Consider the following 16,174-nt stretch of genomic DNA (forward strand, 5'->3'; position numbering starts at 1 on the left):
GTATGCCACCAGACTCATACATTCTATACGCCCACATGAACAGTTGTCTCGCTGCCACTTTCCGCTATAATTTTTGAAATTCTGAGGGAATGTTATCTACACCTTCTCCCTTATTTGATCTTAATTCCTCTAAAACTCTCTAAAATTCTAGTATTGGATCCCCTATCTCTGCCAAGCCGATTCCTCCTTCTTTTTCTACCACATCAGTCCGTTCATCCCCCTCATAGAGGCCATCTGTGTACTCCTTGCAACTATCCAGTCTCTCCTCTGCGTTTAACAGTGGAATTCCCTTTGCACTCTTAATGTTACCACTCTTGCTTTTAAGTTCATCAAAGGTCATTTTGACTTTCCTATACGCTGAGCCAGTCCTTCCGACAATCATTTCTTTTTCGATTTACTCACATTTTTCATGCAGCTTCCCTGCACTTCCTATTTATTTCATTCCTCAGCGACTTGTATTTCTGTAGCTCTGAATTTTCCTCAACAGTTTTGTACTTCCTTCTTTAATCGATCAACTGAAGTATTTCCTCTGTTACCCACGGGTCCTTCGCAGTTACCTTCTGTTTACCTATGTTTTTCCTTTCCAACTTCTGTGTATACCCTTTTTAGAGATGTCCATTCCTCTTCAACTGTACTGTCTGCTGGGCTATTCCTTATTGCTCCATCTACAGCCTTAGAAAACTTCAAGCGTATCTAAACATTGTTTAGTACCTCTGTGTCTCACTTCTTTGGTTATTGATTCTTCCTGACTAATTTCTTGAACTCCAGTTTTCTCTATCAAAATCGTCTGTGAGGTAAGATCCCCAGATCAGTCCCCGATAGAACATGTGTAGCACCAGTTCAGACGTAAAATCTATCCCAGTGCCAGTACCCAGTATGTAGAGGACCAGTTACAACAGTTGCCGACTACACGACCTCAGGAGAGGCTTTACGGAACCCTTCCCAACCGAATCAGTGCAAGCATCCGTGTCAATGGGCTTGCAACGTCATACTAGTATGACGGCCCAAACTGACAAGTTCTTTATAAATGTGACTCTAAATTATAGTCATCGAAATGACGTTGCCTATCAAGCCAGTAAAGTGAAATGGAGAGAAGATTATGATTTCTGGCCAAATGAGTACTAGGTAATATCTACAGGAGCAGAGAACGCTATAACGGGAGTAGGGTTCGTTATGAATAGGGAGTAGGGAAGAGAGTGTATTGCTATTCGCGCAAGGCATGAGAGAAGAGAAAAACTAATTGAGTTTTGTATTAATTTTCAGCGAATAATAACGAATACTCTGTACAAAAATCACAAAAGTGGGACGTATACATGGAAAAGGCCGCTTTATATGGGAAGATTTAAGTTAGATTGCATTATAATCAGACAAAGATTCAGAAATTAGATATTGGATTGTGAGGGGTACCCAGGATCAGATGCAGACTCGCCATACGAACTGACGATTACCGTTTCGGGGCTAGTGCAGAATCACGAGTAATCGTTGAACACAATACATCCCCATTCATCCTCATTTCCAGTCACGACACCTCTCCAAACGCCGTCTCTGTGGTTGTGGTGGTATCAGCTTACGTATCGGATGAAAATACCGTACTCTGGCCACTGATAGTCCCCAGCCAGTGGTGTGGGATGACACTGACTAATGCAAGGAGTCTGCTACTTGTTCTCGGATGTCAGTCGCTAATGATAAAGGGGCTGCGATGTACTTTGTGCACATTTCGGCGATCCTCCATGTGAGACGTGCTCGTCTGGAAACCTCACGACGAGTATGCCTGTCCACATAGTCACATGCTGTGAAACATCTGGCCACTGTCACATCCGAATGCCGCACAAATCTACATACTGCATACTCGATCATTCAGCCAAATGAAATACCATGATGAGGTTCCTTTCGTACTCTGTCATGTGCTAATAATGCTCTCAGAACGCTGCATCCCCGTGTCCTTTCGACTGATTAGTCAAAATTTGACGCTGATCACGCAACTCGTACATCCTTCCACGCCTGGTTACAACGCTAAACATGAAGCACACTAACACACTCTGGTGGTTATTCTAGTTGTGACAGAGAATTGCAACTCTTACATTACAGCTCTTGCCATTTACATACCCCTCATATGAATACGCGTACGAGGTCACATTGACATCTGTCCATGTCTCCTGGCTCATTCATTATTTTTCGGCATGGATTATCATGATAATCAGTGCGATGTGAATACTGGAACATTGACAAATCACTTTAAGCGTTCAAAAGTGTACAGTTGTGAAACTTCTAAGCAGATTAAAACCGTGTGCCTAACCGGGACTTGAACCTGGACCTTTATGAAGGCGTTCATGGTTGGATAGCTTCGTCGGTAAAACAACTTCCTGCTAAAGGCAAAGTTTTTGTGTTCACGTCTCACCTGGTTTTACCCTGCGAAAATTTTTCAGAATGAAGTACACACCGCTGCAGGATCGAAATGTACTCTTAAGACAATCCCTTTTTTCGAAATATTGTTTCCTAAAGGAGTGGTATTTCCGCAAGGTAAACAGGAAAAGTTGCTATTTGATGCTATTAGAAATGAACCTGAGACGATGTGTCGTGAGTTGTGCCTGAATGACGCAGTCGGTAGGTCAATTTACCTTTAAAGGTAATTGGGGGCCCCTATCACACACACTGTTTTGATTTCGCGGAAAGTTTCAGATTAACGAGAACCTACAGATTAAATATTCCTTTTCCAATGTAAAATGATACTTTTCAGAATACGAAATAAACTGTATCAGTGAGTCAGTATTGTAATCATTCAACTCAAAACAATATGCAGGTAAAACAATTCGTAGTGAATGACATGCAGTAATCGTAGGTAAAGATGCTGGCAGACTTCGGCTAAATGGTAGCACACAGCGAAAATGCAATAAGTCTACAAATGAGATTGCTCACAATATGCTCGTACGGCGCATCCTAGAATAGCCTACTTCTCAAGTGGATCCGACTCTAACCAGATAATGAGCCTAAATGTAACGTAGACAAAAGAGGCTAGTACGTATGGTCACACATTTGTTTGCTCACAGGAAAACTTCTCGGAGATATTGCAAACCCTGCCTGCCGGATGATGGAGGACAGACGCCTTTTATCTAATCAAAGACGTGTATTTTCGTAGTTTAGCAACGTGAGAGATTAGTGCTTTGTAGTTTGTCTGGTGTCTCGAGAGCCTTTTGGTATCTATCTAAAATCTGATTCGGTATTTCAGTGAATTTGCTTGTCATTTGAGAAGAACGGTCACAAAGTCTCACGTGTGTATTATGTGGAAACTTGAGCAACTATATTAATATGATATTGCAGTGACTGTGTTGTTCTCAAATACGAGGCAACGTTACTTCGGACATGCATGCATGTTCGAAAGAAGAGGTACTGCCGCCCCTACAGTCGATGTGAAATATATGAAATGTATTTGCAGTTGCGAATATAGTCAACTATCAGCTGTACAATGGAATGAAGACAATGAAAACTGATAAGCGGGAAATCCCTGTTAGAGTCCGATCCGGCACAAATATTCATTGTTATAATTCCATTATTCAGCTAATGGTTGTCCATATTCACAATTACAAATGCATTTAGTGGAGCTAAATTAAGACTGGACTCACTACTGAGCCTTAAATGATCACCCTCTGGTGTTGTTCGATAAGGTGTGATTTGCGACTGCGACGTGCCACAGAGTATTAAATTTAACTTGTTGCGTTACATTGTTTTGTCATGATCACGTTTGTTGTTCGGTTGTAGGACGAATTGGGCGTGTTTAGTTGCTCTGTGTTTGCCTTAAGTATTCTCGTCATCATTTTTATATTGCTTGCGCTTTTATGGCTCTGAGCACTATGGGACTTAACATCTATGGTCATTAGTCCCCTAGAACTTAGAACTATTTAAACCTAACTAACCTAAGGACATCACACAACACCCAGTCATCACGAGGGAGAGAAAATCCCTGACCCCGCCGGGAATCGAACCCGGGAACCCTGGCGCGGGAAGCGAGAATGCTACTGCACGACCACGAGCTGCGGACTGCGCTTTTATGTTAAAGAGAAGACGTGTCCTGATCTGCGTGTGGCTTGAGGATTGCCGTTGTGTGTTTCAGCAGGTTCTTGGGAACGATATCCTTGTTGGTCGTGTTACGTGAACATTTGGTATACTTTTCCATGATGCTAATTTGAAACACGACCGCATATTCGTCACGTTTCTTTAGGAACTACCGGTGTGTATTCGTTGTCGTGCTCGTTCACTTTCTTCAGTGGCTCTCTTGAGCCCTCATCTGCAAAGTCCTGCAGCGAGGACTGGTCAAATTCGTTAGTGAAAAATTAGTTCAGAGCGCTGGTTAATGCTAAAGCCTACTGCCGTTTGTGGGGATTTATTGTCATTGTTGACCAGGTTAGTGCCTGTTCAGTTATTTGATCAGGCTAGTGTCTGTTTAGTTATTTTATCAGGCTAGTGCCTGTTTATTTATAAGGGGGTTAAGCCTCCTATCTAATCTGAAAACTTTGTTATATCTCCAGCTAGTACCGCCCACTTCAGCCACAATTTACCATAAGTGCCTACCGGCATATTTTAACTGTGTAGTAACACCTAGAAACTGTTATTACTAAATACATCAAAAAATGTTTGGCATCACCTTGGTTCCAAGTGTTCCGGAACCTGTACATAAAATTGGAATGGAGATCAACATAAACATCATTTCCCCCTCTTTATTGCTCATGAAAACCACACATTGTTTGTTGTACCACTATACAGCGAAACCTCCGGAGGTGGTGGTCCAGATTACTGTACACACCGGTATCTCTAATACCCAGTAGAATGTCCTCTTGCATAGATGTATGCCTGTATTCGTCGTGGCATATTTTCCACAAGTTCATCAAGGCACTTTTGGTACAGATTGTCCCACTCCTCAACGGCGATTCGGCGTCGATCCCTCAGAGTGGTTGGTGGGTCACATCACCCATAAGCAGCCCTTTTCAATCTATCCCAGGCATCCAGAATGAGATTTTCACTCTGCAGCGGTCTGTGCGCTGATATGAAACTTCCTGGCATATTAAATCTGTGTGCCGGACCGAGACTCGAACTCGGGACCTTTGCCTTTCGCGGGAAAGTGCTCCAATAACTGAGCTACACAAGCACGACTCACGCCCCGTCCTCACAGCTTTACTTCTGCCAGTATCTCGTCTCCTACCTTCCAAACTTTACAGAAGGTCTCCTGCGAACCCTGCAGAACTAGCACTCCTGAAATAAAGGATATTGCGGAGAAATGGCTTAGCCACAGCCTGGGGGATGTTTCCAGAATGAGATTTTCACTCTGCAGCGGAGTGTCCGCTGGCAGATTAAAACTGTGTGCCGGACCGAGACTCGAACACGGGACCTTTGCCTTTCGCGGGCATATCAGCGGTTTCATGTCAGCGTCATGAGACGAGATACTGGCAGAAGTAAAGCTGTGAGGACGGGGCGTGAGTCGTGCTTGGGTAGCTCAATTGGTGGAGCACTTGCCCGCGAAAGGCAAAGGTCCCGAGTTCGAGTCTCGGTCCGGCACACAGTTTTACTCTGCCAGGAAGTTTCATATCCCAGACATGTTCGATATGGCTCATGTCTGGAAAACATGCTGGCCACACTAGTCGAGCGATGTTGTTATCCTGAAGGAAGCCATTTACAAGATGTGTATGATGGGGGCGTCAATTGTCGTCCATAAAGACGAATGATTCGTCAACATGCTGCCAACGTGGTTGCACTATCGGTCGTTGTACTCGCTCGACACTATGTCTAAGGCGTTCAGCCTGACCGGATTACATCCAAACACGTCTCCGACGATTGTCTCTTTGAAGGTTCATGCGACACACATCGATTAAGAGAATGTGATGCCAAACCTGAGCGGTCCATTCGGCGTGTTGTTGGACCCATCTGTACAGCTCTGCATGGTGTCGTGGTTGCAAAGATGGACCTCGCCATGGACGTCCGGAATGGAGTTGCGCATCATGCAGCCTATTGCACACAGTGTGAGGCGTAACACGACTTCATGTGGCAACACAAAAAAACCTTATTGAACATGGTGGCGTTGCTGTCAGGGTTCCTCCGAGGCGTAATCCTTAGGTAGCAGCCATCCACTGCAGTAGTAGCCCTTGGGCGGCCTCAGAGAGGCATGTCATCGACAGTTCCTGTCACTATCTCTTCCATGTCCGAAAAACATCGCTCTGGTTCACACCGAGACGCCTGGACACTTCCTTTGTTGAGAACCTTTCCTGGCACCAAGTAACAATGCGGATGCGATCGAAACGCGGTATTGAACGTCTAGGCATGGTTGAACTACAGACAACACGAGCCGTTTACTTCTTTCCTGGAGGAACGACTGGAAATCATCGGCTTTTGGACACCCCCCCCCCCCCCACCCCCCGCGTCTATTAGGCGCTCCTGATGCATGGTTGTTTACATCATTGGGCTGGTTTCCTCTGAACAGTCAAAGGGATTGTGTCTGTGATACAATATGCACAGTCAACGTCTATTTTCAGAAGTTCTGGTAACTGGGGTAATGCAAAATATTTTTTTATGTGTGTAAATGGGCACGTGGAAAGGTACATACACTATGTGATCAAAAGTACGCGAACACCTAACTGAAAACGACTAACAAGTTCGTGGTGCCCTCCATCGGTAATGCTGATGACACCTTCCACTCTCGTAGTCAGGTGCTGGGAGGTTTCTTGGGGAATGGCAGCCCGTTCTTCACGGAATGCTGCACTGAGGAGAGGTATCGATGTCGGTCGGTGAGGCCTGGCACGAATTCGGCGTTCGAAAACATCCCAAAGGTGTTCTGTAGGATTCAGGTCAGGACTCTGTGCAGGCCAGTCCACTACAGGGATGTTAATGTCGTGTAACCACTCTGCCACAGGCCGTGCATTATGAACAGGTGCTCGATCGTCCTGAAAGATGCAATCGCCATCCCCGAATTGCTCTTCAACAGTGGGAAGCAAGAAGGTGCTTAAAACATCAATTTAGGCTTGTCCTGTGATAGTGCCACTCAAAACAACAAGTGGTGCAAGCCCACCTTCATGAAAAACACGACCACACCATAGCATCACCGCCACCGAATTTTACTGTTGGCACTCAACACGCTGGCAGATGACGTTCACCGGGCATTCGCCATGCCCACACCGTGCCATCGGGTCCCCACATTGTGTACCGTGATTCGTCACTCCACACAATGTTTTTCACTGTTCAATCGTCCAATTTTTGCGTTCCTTAGACCATGAGGAGCGTCGACTGGAATTTACTGGCGTGATGTGTGGCTTATGAGCAGCAACTCGACCATGAAATCCAAGTTTTCTCACCTCCCGCCTAACTGTCATAGTACTGACAGTGGATCCTGGTACAGTTTAGAATTCCTGTGTGATGTCTGCGTATTAGACATTACGACCCTCTTCAACTGTCGGCGGTCTCTGTCAGTCAACAGACGAGGTCGGCCTGTACGCTTTGGTGCTGTACGTGCTCCTTCACGTTTCCACTTAACTATCAGATGAGCAACAGTAGGCCTAGGGATGTTTAGGAGTGTGGAAATATTGCGCACAGACGTATGACACAAGTGACACCCAATCACCTGTCCAAGTTCGAAGTCCGTGAGTTCCTCGGAGCGTCCCATTCTGCCCTCTCACGGTGTCTAATGAGTACTGAGGTTGCTGATATGCAGTACCTGGCAGTAAGAGGCAGCATATTGCACCTAATATGGAAAACATATGTTTCTAGGGGTGTCCGGATATTTTTGATCACGTAGTGTTCATTCCCTATCGTGATTGCTAGTTTTCGAACCACTGTGCGCGTTGCTATAACGTTTAATGTCACTGAATGCCATTCTGATTTACTTTCCGGATAATGCTCAACTGAATGTTTTGGTGTGAGTTTAAGTGTCGTCAACCAGAGGCGTTGTAGCGTGAAGTCTGGTCAAGTTGTTCACTAAGATCTCTGTTTCGGAGTGAGAGTGCTTCCGTCTCCCACTTAAGCTGAGCAGCGCGTTACTATCGGAACAACCCTTATTGAAATGGGCGCGTTCTTACATCTGGCGCCCACCACATTGCAAGGGCTTGGCCATTCCAAAGTCGCGTCGAATCTGAAGATTCTGTTTTCATGAAATTTTAGTTGAAAAACTAAATAAAGAATGGCAAAATGAACGTGTGCAACCCAACCACCCTGTCGCTACAACCATTAGCCACGTTGCCGTTTGTGATGACCCTAAAGATGGAGTCTGCTTCATTATGTTACGTGAAGAAGGCTTGACAAGCAGGGGAGTTTCTCGACGTGTGCACTGTAGTCAAAGTGATGTGGGGCCATAATGTATTCGGTTCCAAATGACAGGAAGTACAGTACTGAGGACTTATACCGCACAGACTATCCACGTTAGACAGCTGCACCGGATGATCGATACCTACGACTTTTACGTCACACGAATAATAGTTAGAGTGTTCCAGAACTGGAATGGTGGTGGTGGTGGTTAGTGTTTAACGTTCCGTCGACAACGTGGTCATTAGAGACGGAGCGCAAGATCGGGTTAGAGAAGGATTGGGAAGGAAATCGGCCGTGCCCTTTCAAAGGAACCATCCCGGCATTTGCCTGAAACGCTTTAGGGAAATCACGGAAAACCTAAATCAGGATGGCCGGAGACGGGATTGAACCGTCGTCCTCCCGAATGCGAGTCCAGTATGCTAACCACTGCGCCACCTCGCTCGGTGAACTGGAATGACAATTTCACTCTGCAGCGGAGTGTGCGCTGATATGAAACTTCCTGACAGATTAAAACTGTGTGCTGCACCGAGACTCGAACTCTGGACCTTTGTCTTTCGCGGCCAAGTGCTCTTCCAAACTTTACAGAAGCTCTCCTGCGAACCTTTTGTAAGGTTTGGAAGGTAGGAGACGAGGTACTGGCAGACGTAAAGCTGTGAGGAGGGGGCGTGAGTCGTGCTTGGGTAGCTCAGTTGGTAAAGCACTTTCCCGCCAAAGGCAAAGGTCCCGAGTTCGAGTCTCCTTCCAGCACACAGTTTTAATCTTCCAGGAAGTTTCTGCTCCAGAACTGAAATAAGCATTCGAAGACGCCACGGGATATGATGTATTGCATCAAACTTTTAGGACTGATATAATTATACGAATGTTCGCTCTCGACGAACATAGAGAACATCAAGTTGTACATCACAGAATTGCAGATGGGTTACAGATGGGCAAGAAAACTGAATAACAGTACAAAAAGAAACAGTACTTACACGTTACATATAAAATAAATATCAAGTTGTAAAGCTTTATTCACAATTATAAAGTGGAATGCGTGGAAAGCAAGCCACTACGGGCTGCTCGGCACGTCGAGCTGCAGGCAGCATCAGACTGAGGCGCCCGCGTAAACAGCTGCGGGCAGGTGAACATTTCACCTTAGATTTTTTTAACGAGAATAATATTTCCATACTGCATGAGGATCCGACTCCAGAAGTACAAAAAGAAGTCAGGTCAGCTATCAATAACGCAAAATTTCGATCAAACGTTTTCAGAAGAAAATGCTTATCAACATGAACCCTCAGCCCCTATAAATTGAATCTAAATTTAAAATTCACGAACCTAACCATCAGATACGATCGATTTCTAATAGTATGAATAGCGCGTCCCATTATTTAGCCAAATTTCTGCATGAAACTCTGAAAAAGTCATTCTTCTTCCAGAACAATCATTCCATCCCCGATAGTCACGCATTAGTCCATAAAATAAAAGATTTATAATGCAGTTCAGATACCAAGTTGTTTTCATTAGACATCAAAAATCTTTATACTAACGTTCCCGTACAAGAATCGCTTACGATCGTAGAAAAAAATATACTTCATTTCAAAAAAGATCTTTCAGATGAACACATCCTTCAGATGAACAGTTCATGAATCTGATTATAGTCGTAAACAAATACAACTATTTTGAATTTAATAGACAATTTTTGCGGCAATCCGACGGTCTCGCTATTGGAAATCCGTTAGCTGGGATTCTTGCTGACATTTTCATTGACTCTCTGGGAGAAAAGCTTTTTAATTGTTTTTCAGCTGCAGCACTAGACATTTTCTCCTATTTCAGATACGTTGATGATATTTTAATCACCCACAAGGGACCTGCTGAAGGCATTGACCGTATTTTCAATCTCTTTAATGAACTTCATGAGAAAACATCTTTAAGCATGGAACTCGTAAACGAGGTCCACCAATTAAACTTTCTTCACTTGACGCTTACAGTAGAAGAAAATAAAATCTCATTCAATGTTTTTCGTACCAGCGTCTTCAATGCACCCACAATTTCATAACCCACAGTTTCATAAAACGCTATCTTTCACTCTGCTATTCTATCATTGAATCTGACCCAAAAAAGTATTTTTCTATTTCTTTCTTGAGACCCATATCCTATGAGATTCAACGCCTTCTTCGTAATAAATACAACTGTAACGACGCCTCTTCTACCAATAATAATTTGAAATAAAACTTCATTCATAATTTAAAATCGACCCGTTCCCCTTTGGAAAATTCTGGCGTCTGTAGGGTTTTCTGCAACACCTGCTCTTCTTACTACAAGGGACAAACAGGACGTGCCTTTAAATACAGATATAAAGAACATATTTTAAGAAAAAATGGCACCAGCACCCGAAATCCGTCTTTTGCCGACCACCTTCTAATGACAGGTTACGCGCCTAAAGCTGTTAACGCTATCAACATTTTGCACACCGAGAAGAATCAGAAATTTTTAAACGTCTTCCTCGAAATGATGGCCTCATTCTCAATGAGCAGCTACAATTACGTAATAAAAACTTCTTCAACGGTATAAAGCCATTACTTGATATTTGAAGGGCTTCCTTGTGCAGTTACCGAAATGTTTCTTCCATCTAAGTCAACTCATAAATTTTTGTTTATTAAATGGTTTATATTGGCTGCATTTCATGTTATATCGTTTTTCTACAGGCTGCGTCATTCAGCCTTCTTTGTATTTTCTATAATGGTGTTTTCATCCTTTAAATTGAAATTTGTGGTAAGGTCTTATGGCAACAAACTGCCGAGGTTATCGGACCCTAAGCGTACACACTCTTTCACACTACTTAATCTAACTTAAACTGCACACACACACCCATGCCGGGGGGAGGACTGGAACCTCCGACGGGGGAAGCCGCACGGACCGTGACTTGGCGCCCTAGAATGCGCGGTTACCCCGCGCGGCTTTCACCCTTTTAACTGTACATGTCATCTGCTGCTGTCAACCAAAATAGTGCCTTTTACGTCATTTACTAACTAACGTTCGATTGCCAAGTTCTTGACAGCATTATTACGCCCGTATGTGGGCCGGTCGTATTCGTATATCAAGACATCGGCACATTTTAACAGTAAATTAAATGGCATAGTGGTACAGCCAAAGTTTTCCTGCCATTCATTAGAGATGTGACTGACCGCATAGGGACAATCTTGAGAAAGCGGAAGATCGCCATAATTCACACACCCACATGTAAGATACAAGATCACCTGAAATCGGCGAAGGATGTTCGCAAATCGCTCGAAAAATGTGTTCCAATGTGTGTTAATTACTAAGGGACCAAATTGCTGAGGTCTTCGGTCCCTAGACTTACACACTACTTAAACTAACTTAAAGTAACTTATGCTAACAAGGGAACCTCCCCATCGCACCCCCTTAGATTTAGTTATAATTTGGCACAGTGGATAGGCCTTGAAAACCTGAACACAGATCAATCGAGAAAACAGGAAGAAGTTGTGTGGAACTATGACAAAATAAGCAAAATATACAAACTGAGTAGTTCATGGGCAACATAGGTAACATCAAGGATTGTGTGTGCACAGGAGCGCTGTGGTCCCGTGGTTAGCAAGAACAGCTGCGGAACCACAGGTCCTTGGTTAAAGTCTTTCCTCCAGTAAAAAGTTTCAATTTTTATTTTCAGACAATTATCAGAGTTCAGGCACTCACACATAATGAAATTCGCTCTCCAAAATTCCAGGACATGTTCAGGTTTGCTTGGACATATGCAGGATTTGACCGTCAACACACGGAAAAATTTGAAAACGTTAAAAACATATGTTTTGACAGAGCACAGAGAAAACTGTACGATTGTGAAACTGTTGCATTCATTTGTTGCAGTTTATGTGACACACTCTTATGTTTTCACCACTTTTTTGGGAGTGATTATCACATCCACAAGAAAACCTAAATCGGGCAAGGTAGAAAAATCTTTTTACCCATTCGCCAAGTGTGCAAGTTAGGTGGGTCGACAACATATTCCTGTCATGTGACGCACATGCCGTAACCAGTGTCGTATAGAATATATCAGACGTGTTTTCCTGGATCAAATGTTTTCGGTTCCCATTGGAGAGGCACGTCCTTTCGTCTACTAATCGCACGGTTTTGCGGTGCGGTCGCAAAACACAGACACTAAACTTATTACAGTGAACAGAGACGTCAATGAACGAACGGACAGAAAATAACTTGCAAAAATAAAGTAATTGATCTTCTCACTCGTGGGTAGACTTGAACCAAGGACCTCTCGCTCCGCAGCTGCTCACGCTAACCACGAGACCACGGCGCTCCCGTACCCACATCTCCTTGATAGTGAATATGTTGCCCATGGACTACTCAGCTTGTATATTTTGCTTATTTTTTCATAGTTCCACACAACTTCTTCCTGTTTTCTCGACTGATCTGTGTTCAGTTTTTTAAGGCCTATCCTCTGTGCCAAATTATAACTAAATCTGAGGGGGGTGCGATGGGGAGGTTCCCTTGTAAGAACAACACTCACACCCATGTCCGAGGTAGGAGTCGAACCTCCGGCGGGAGGGGCCGCGCAGTCAGTGAATGGCGCCTCTAACCACGCGGCTACTCCGCACGGCCCGCTGGAAAAAGCGGGAACTTATAGTACTCCGTGCAGTTGTGACGATATGTATGTGGGTACTACGGAAAGAACTGTCAAAAAACGACTCGATAAGCACAAGAGCAGTTGCAGAAGAGAGGAGATCGACAGATCAGCTGTTTACAGAAACGGGACTACAACATTCATTTTGTCCGAACTCAGTTACCGGCAGCCACAAAAGCACACCACAAAAGGCTATACAGAGCGGCCATAAAGATTGCGAAACACCACAGAAATTTTAATAGGAAGCAGGAGGGTGCGGAATTGAATGAAATTTGGATTCCGGTGCTGAGGAACATGTGTACCAGTCTTCCACCAAGGGATGATAGTAACAGCGGACGACAGCAGTCGGCAACGGTCAGTTGCGCTCGCGTACTCAAAGCTTGTGACGTCACGCCATTGCGCGGATGCTCGCGGAAGCGGAATTTTGCTTTAGTCAGTAGTGAGCCAGGGTGTGGATTGTCCATTCAACAAAGCTACAATCCCCTTTGAAAATGTCCTTCACAGATAGGGAAGATAGGGACTCCATAATAAAGGAAGCGGCCGAGATTCGTTTAAACAACAATAATTTCACCAGAGAGACCAACGGTACACACTCAGAACGGCATGGGGGCGGGCGTTGGACATTGAAAGAAAGCAGAGACAGATGCGCGACGCGGGAGCGGCAGTTCCAAATGTGACTCCTGCCCCTGGCTCCATCTGACGTCACCGGTGCTGCCACGGGCTCCGCGAGCTGCCTGGGTCGACATGACGCGCGCGCGCGACATGGGGTCTATCTGATTGACCGCTGATGATGTCCTTATGCCTATATAAGCGAGGAACCGTAGCAGCCCCGGCAGTCATCGAAAGCGGGGGCTTTCCCCGCTGTCAGTCGAAATCGAACCGCGATTCAATAATGAGCTGATGACACGAAAATAGCTGTTTCCATATCTCATACTCCATATATACAGGGCATTTGCATCAAGCGTCTAGGGCGATAGATCACCTTACTAGTGACAACTTTTGTTAGACGTAAAATGTTCATTGAGGCTTTCGGGCAGCGCTAGCCGTCGCCTAGTATTCATGAGTCCAAAAAATGGTTCAAATGGCTCTGAGCACTATGAGACTTAACATCTTAGATCATCAGTCCCCTAGAACTTAGAACTACTTAAACCTAACTACATCACACAACACCCAGCCATCACGAGGCAGAGAAAATCCCTGACCCCGCCGGGAATCGAACCCGGGAACTCGGGCGTGGAAAGCGAGAACGCTACCGCACGACCACGAGGTGCGGGCTATTCATGACTCCCTGGAGGACAACATTAGCAGGGTCCGTAAACTAGGCTTGCTGCATCCATCTATGGGCAAACTGAAACAGGTAACTATTTCGAAACAAATGAAACAGTAAAATGTAATGTTTCGATATGCTGTTTCGAAACAGTGAAACCGTTTGTGTTTTGTAATCGAATAGACCTACACATTTTATCATCTTGAATGTCTACTGTATAAGTATGTCCATATAAACACAAATGAGGTGCGACAGCGCTAATCATATCGCAGAAAGTATGAAACTTTCACTTAGGTTTCTTGGCAGTTTCATATTTCCTGCAGCAAATGCACTGCTTTTGCGTCGTGTGGCTTCCATACTTTTCAATTGGCTGAGGACAGAGTTTGTATGTTTGACATAATGGATTTTGCCAAACTCGTTTCCCTGTATTCTAGCTCTTAATTTTGATAGGTTTCATGAGTGAAAATCCGTATGTGCTCTTGAAAAGGCATATCATGAGATGTAGTTTATTGAGATAGCATTCTGGGAAGCGAGGCACTGAATTAACATTCATGAGTGTGCCACGAACACTTTTCTTAGTCAAATTTTACGTTTTTTTGTCGCACAGAGCAGGCCTGCAAAGTTCCTGATGCACGCAGATAAAAAATTATCATAACAGACTGGAGCATATAACGCAATGGTCAAGTATGGAAGTTTTTCATCAAAAATTCACAAGTCAGCTGAATACAGCTCTTAATATGTACACTTGATAGAACCGGAAAACATGTTAAAATATTTCAAGGTAACTGAAATGCTGAGATCGGTATGTTTCCTTGTAGTATAGAATCCAGACTAAAATTTAAAACAATTCATACAGTGCAATGCCCTTGTGATACCTACATCATGGCAGATCTGGCTCTACACCACTTACAGTTCTTGCTAAAGAAGTTTGTCTGATGTACAGTCACATGGAGATCACTCAAGTACTCACAACAAGCAGATATATTTTCATTTTATTGTAAACTTTGCCAGGAAATCAGGGATGAAGTTAAGTTGCTATTGGAATGAAATCTTTATCACAGTATCCGAAAGACAAAAACAAAAGTATCAAAGTACCATTCTTGAACTGCCTGAGAATTATTTATGATACACAAGTATTAAGACACCTATATTGTGTAATAAACAAAAATAGGACATTTATAAAAATACATGCACAAACATATCCAGACATAAATCAGATGATTATTCTCAAGCACACAAATAAACGTACTGGTCAACAAAAAAGTGTCTCCTGTGTGCGACAAATTTGAGAAATATGTTCTTGTAAGGTAGCTACATGTAGGATTTAGTGGACTAAGCAAAATACAGTCGGGTACAAATTCAGTGCACATTGTCAAGAGAAGAACAAAATCAACTGAAATTTTACTGTTTCATTTCTGAGTAGATCTGCTGTACCTATTCTAAGTTTTAGTTTAGAAATATCATTTTTGATACTTTTACGCTTGAAGAATGGGACCGTCTGTCTGTTAGTGTTTGCTCTTGCTTTGAAAATATGCGCTCATATTAGAACAGAGATGGCCATAATACAAAGATGTCGTTTCATTATTACAACAGAGGAAACAACACATGGTTTTCTTTCCACCACAGCAATGGATACTGTGATCTGGCATCTTCTTATATTTATCAAGCTCGACAATACTTGCAGCACGTGGATTGTCTAGACTTTGGATCAACTCGCCTACAGCTTGGTCAAAATCTTGCCAAATGTTGCGAGTGGTAGAGTTGAATGTCCTCACCTCAAATGGTCTTGCTGGTAGTGGATTGTCTGTAGAACACCATTTGCATCATCACTGCCTTCACCATATTAGGTGTATTATCTGTAGTGCAAGCTATAATTTTATTGGTAACACTCCAAGTGGAAGTCACATTTTGTAATTCAATGGAAATATTTTCAGCTGTATGCTTGTTATTGAATTTTAAACTAGATAACAAATATAACTTCAGATTGCAGT

Source organism: Schistocerca cancellata, chromosome 9 (genome assembly GCF_023864275.1).
Source record: "Schistocerca cancellata isolate TAMUIC-IGC-003103 chromosome 9, iqSchCanc2.1, whole genome shotgun sequence".
Lineage (NCBI taxonomy): Eukaryota > Metazoa > Arthropoda > Insecta > Orthoptera > Acrididae > Schistocerca > Schistocerca cancellata.